Source organism: Fukomys damarensis, unplaced genomic scaffold (genome assembly GCF_012274545.1).
Source record: "Fukomys damarensis isolate Sample0158 unplaced genomic scaffold, DMR_v1.0_HiC HiC_scaffold_37, whole genome shotgun sequence".
NCBI classification, from domain to species: domain Eukaryota; kingdom Metazoa; phylum Chordata; class Mammalia; order Rodentia; family Bathyergidae; genus Fukomys; species Fukomys damarensis.
The window spans coordinates 13,029,424-13,035,524 of NW_022900949.1; positions in this window are offsets into that span (position 1 = coordinate 13,029,424).

Genomic DNA, 6,101 nt, shown 5'->3' on the forward strand with positions numbered 1-6,101 from the left:
AACAAACACCAGGTAGTCAGTTATCCAAATTGCTTGGAAGTGGATATATTATACACTGTATGATGATTAGGAGAGGTAGGAATGCCTTATCTGAACTCTAAAGTTGACAACTTATGTTTGGAAAACATTTTTATGTGTCACTTGTCTTCCAGGGCTTTTTGTATTTTCCTATCTTTTCTGATGACTCTTCTATGTAGAGAAAGTGCTCACCCAAATATATATTTTTTTGTGTTTTTCAGGTTGTTTAATATTTAACTTCAATTCTTACCTTTGGTGGACTTCACCTTTTAATAAGCACATTTTAGTTAGATGCACATAACCAATACCATCACTGGCCACAGATGTGGTGTTGGTGTACACTTCATATTAATAATTAAGCAAAAATGCAGGAAGGCATTTCTGTATTCTACAGTGAGGGAACTAAGATTGCTTCTTCTATTTTGCTAATATTAAAGTCTTTTACATATGGTTAAGCACCTTAGTACCAGGGACAAACTCTACGCTTAAGTGTGAGCCTGAGACTAAAACAATTTAATAAATATTCACAGCAATATTTCCTCATACATAGGTTTTAATTTCTTGCCTAAGATATGTGAAGATAACTTTTGTTTATTATCTGGACAGCTCCCAGTACAGTTTCATTGGAAAAAATACAAAGAAAGAAACATATAAACGTAATGAAAATACATGACCACAGTATAGTCATCTGTGAAATGGAGACAGTAATTATCTAACTGTAGCATTATAAGCAACTTTTTAAAATTTTTATATTACAGAGAGTGCCAGTACTCAGTCCCATTTATGAATATGTATCCTCATAACTATTTTAATATCTGAAAACTCTGGAATAGTAGCCAGTATAATTTTTTCATAATATCTACACATGAAGTTCTTGGTGATCATTTTCTGTACTGAGGTTGAGAATATTTTGATGTTTTCCCAGCATTTAGAAAATGAGCCGTGAGCATTATATTTAAATTCAGTTAAGAATACAATTAAATAAATAGTAATATATTCTTTATAACTGATATTTTAGAGGGGTACAATTTGCCCCCTATGAAATTTGAGATTAATATCTCCACATGATCCCATTCTCCTGTAAACTTGATCATAGTCCTTGTTCCCCCAAAAAACTGCTGCCGTAATCTCAGTGAGAATATCTTAATACTTAATTAATATTATATGCATATCAGTACTCTTCTATATAATCTAAACTGTAACAATGTCCACCTCCCCTGAAAAGTACTAGAAGAATCATCTACATTTTTTTACTCAATAAACATCCATCCCAATCAAATATAACCTCTTACCTATTACTGTTCATGTATACTGACAAAGTATTTCTAAAACATATATGATGGCAATACTTGTATCTTTATTGACCATAAAATATCATCTTTTGGAGAGAATAATAATTCCATTAGGCTTCAGAGGTGGATATAATGCACTGGGATGTGTGTTAGGGAATCAATATTTCAGTTCCATACCATTAATCTCATACCATGTGCATATGTGAGTGTGATTCTTTCCAAGTCTTATGCTCATACTGATTATGAGAAAAAGGGAGAATATCAATCATTTTCCCAGTTAGTGTGCCATCCATGGGATGTCTGAAACTTGAGAAAACTTTTCTTTCCCTTTGTTTGATTTAAATAAAGACTTTCATGGAAATGGTGAGTGTATTGATAAAAATAAAAGTCAAAAGCCAGTGAAGCCTGGAATATGATTCCAAGATATGTATCAACTCAAGAATAAAACTTACCACTTCTCTGTGCCTCATTTCCTTTTTTTTCTAATACCCATGAATTTTGTCGTATCTTTGAATAACTAAACAGTGTAGACATTATTAAATAAAATTTTAGAGCTTATTATTTCATGATATAGATACAAAAAAGAGCTATTACTGTTTTTGTAGTGATTATTTTATATTCCCAGAGAGGATGACAATGTAGATAGGAAAACTGATGTCCGGAAGCTTCACTAATCACCATTTTTTGGAAGCCACACAATCATCTATCAAGTGTGCAAAGCAAGTTTATATTTTTGATGTGCTGTCTGTACCAATCAAGGTATAAACTCTAGGGAAACAGAAAGTGGAGAATAATTCTTTTTTTTTTTTTTTTACTGGGGATTGAATTTAGGTCCTTGTGCTTGCAAGGTAGGCCACCAAACCACTGAGCTAAACCCCCAGCCCAAGAATAATTCTTTTATATTTTTCAAAACAACATGAAGATTCCATCTAACTCAGAAAGAATGGTTATCATCAAGTAAGTCTTTTTTCACATATACAACTTATAAAAGGACAAAATTTAATGTCCCTTTTCAAAAAAACAAAAAAGAAAACTTCACTTAACAGGGTATTTTAGTGAATGATATGAAGTTTATTCTTATTATCATAACAATACTAATATTTAAATCACATTTACTTTATATATTTATCAACATATAAATCAAATAGGAATCATTTTTTGTGTATTTCTTCTTCAGTTCCATTGTATTAAATAGAAATCAACTCAAATGTTCAATCTCAGAGATACTAACAATATGCTTTCATCACAGACATAGCAAATGGGCCCAATAGATTCAAAATTAAAAATTGTCAAAATCTGGATCCCATTCACTAATCTGAATTTTCCCAAGCATTGCACTGTATTTAATTGATACCCATGTTTCTAACCATGTACACATCAGAGGTATGTTTTAAAATTATTTCCATTTTTCTTAGTAAAACTAAAATCAGCCCCCTGATTTTATTTCTCCTTTTGAGGGTGAGCTAATAGATTACAGGAATGGAGGAATGTATAACTACAACTTGAGAGATGCATAAGAGAGTCTTTTGCTGAATTATAATGTTCCTAATCTTTCAGTTATTTTCCTCTGTGACCTATGGGTGTCCTTCCTACTGAGGATGCAGCAGGTGCCACACACTAGTCTGTGACCTAGCACGAACCCCATCAAAGGGACAGCAGAGTGAGCAAAGTTTATCCCTTGTCCATGTAGTGACAGGGAAATCCCATAACTTGCACTGTTAATTGGAAAACTTTCCAGCATTCTCCAGGCAGGCTGTTCACTTCATGATCTAACAATTTTCGCCTTCTTCATCCACTTTGTCTGTTTCATAATTGCAATTTCACAAACACTATAGAGATACAACACTATCCATTGTGAGTGAGATATCTATCCCAAGCATAAAAAGTGAGGGAGGAAATTAAAAGTTAAATTAGTTGTCAGCTATACACAATATGACAAGAAGCATGAAGTTCACAGTAATTCTAACTGAAAATTTGCAATTATCATCCTTCCTTTGGCTGCTCAGATGATCTGTTTGTCTAGATGTTTAGGAAATAAAGTATCAGATAGTCCTCTCCCTGGGCACTTACTGGGTAAAGTTGCTTATCTGATGGATCATGACCAACCAGTGCAGACCCAAAGCAATTTCCCGGCTTTGTGAACTTTGTGAAGATGCTTGTTTCTTTCTCAGGTTGATGTGAATAATGCGTCAGATATAAATTTCCTTCTATAGACACCTTGGATGAGGAGACCCTATGTAGGCTTCTTAACTGGTACAATCAAACTGAAGGGCTGGAGACACATACTGATATTGACTACTAGACAGCCCTGGAGGCTCAAGGCACACAGCTCATAATTAGCCATGTTGGTCCATGTATTGCAATCCCTATGGACTTCTTAATATTGTTGGAGGAAAAGAACAAGAAACTAAAATGTCCATCACACTTTTGGAGCTCTTATTATATTCAAGTGAAAATATCTACATACTATTTACTGGATTTGATTATTTTCTTTTAAAAAGAGGTTTCTCTATTTTACTTCCATTGTGAATTATGGTAAAATATATACCAAAATTGCTATATTCATCAATTTTAGGTGCACTATTTGGTGATGTCAATCATGTTCATCATGCATGAATATATCCAACATCCATTTCCAGAAATATTTCCTCTCCCCAAACTGAATATTTGTACCCAATTTTAAAGTTCTACACTGCTTCCTCTCCCAACCATGACAATAACCAAACCACCATGAAACAAGTTTACAAAACACAGCTTAACATACACATTAATAATATTAGCAAGAGGGCATGACTTACAGGTCTATCTGCTTACTTTCATGGTGAGTCCAAAAGAATGCCAAGGATCTGAGACTGGAGTATTCTCCTGTGAAGTCTCCATAAAGAGCTTTCAATTTTCCTGTTCCTCAGGCTTCACATGAAGTGATTTTTCATAGGGGTGGTAGTGTGGGAGACAACAAAAAAGCTGAAATCTAAGTACGCTACATCAGGATTTATTCTATAAAAAAAAGTAAACAGGTGAAATCACAGGTGGAGAATGCATTGTTTTTCCTATAATCATGAGTATTGAACAGTGAAGGAAAGGAATATTAGGAAGAGAAAAACATGCCTGAGAGGAGGAGAACCAGAGATGGCACCAACAAAATACATGACTATTTTATTGGTGAAGTTATCATAAGAAGCAGGATTAAAGGCTTGAAAATAGAAGTTTCTATAACTATGAAGATTATAACTATGTAAATTATATATTATTAAATTGGCAATGTGAAATAAAAGAGGCTACCCACAACTCCCACACACATAAAAAATACACTCAGATGGAAAAGACACAATGTCAGGGTTCGTAATGACTAAGTAATGCAGATGACATGCGGCCTGTCCTTCCTGAGGTTAATGCAGGAGGTGACATCCACACTCTCCCTTCTGATCTTGCAACAATTAAAAATGAACAGCCCATTGAGAAAGGGGTTTCTTCCTGGAGAGTGAGAAAAATGAAACAGCTGTTAAATCCATTTATCAGGCCCATTTCCAGGACACAAACTAAAACAAGAGCTATTTATCTTTTTTGTCCCCATACAGAAAGATTTATATGAAAATATCTGACACTCTCAAATAGAACTGCCCTTCTTGGAAGGTGATATCTTTTTCTATCCTTTCTTTTGAAAATATTTTCTTAAGTATGACAGGACATTCTTAAAATGACTGGAAAGCAGTGTCTAGATCACTCAAAAAACTAAGTGTTTTGTGAGCACACTGGTTACAGGCAGAATTTGTGAATTAAAGAATGTGTGTTTTAGTATTTAACAGAAAATTTAACCTTTCTTTTTATCTTCTGCTGCTATACATGGAGTCCAAAGCCTACGAGGCAAATGCCCTACCAGTGACATTCCCCGGCCCTCATTTTGAAATTTTCATTATGTCCTCTGTGACAAGCAAGGGAGAGGCTGCAATAATCAGACTAAGCAAGAGCTGGTCATTTATATTCATATATAAACACATGAATTTGAATATAAAGTAGAAAAATAATAACCATGTAACTGGATATTTTGATAATATTGTATTAAAATACGTCTGATCATTACTACCACTAATAGTAAGATCTAATTTTTATTTTGCATTTATTTTTTACATTTATCATATTAACTACATAGGGAGGATCCATTCTGACTTTTTACTCCTTCAATTCAGTTGTATTAATGAGAAATCCACTGAGATGACTGAGGTGAATTTTAGAAATACTAACAACTTGCCACTCCAGACAAGTCAATTTATGTGACAGGATTCAAAATAAAACAGTTAATCTCTGGATCTGATGCAGTAATCTTATTCATTATTTCCCAATCATCTGAAAAAATTCAGTGTAAGTCTAGGAGTCTTAACCACTGATACATCTGAGGTGTATATTTTATTACTATGCTTTGATACATACTAAGTATATTTATCTTGGTATATCATTACATACGTATATAGAATCTGGACCATTTCATTCCCCCTTCCTCCACACCCTTCCTGCACACAGAATAATGAGTTACTGCTACATAGTAATAATATGGTAAACTGGTACAAAGCCATGCAACATATTTTGATTATTCTATCCCCATCTCCATTTTTTCCTCCTTGCTCTTCTTTCGAGCCTCTCTGATTCCCTTCCTTTCTAAAATCTGTTTTAGGATCCTGTTATCACTTATTTCTTTTAGCTAAACATACAGGAGAAAAACATACAATATTTAACTTTATTAGCCTAGCTTGTTTCACTCAATGTAATGGTCTCTATTTCCATCTACCTCCCTCC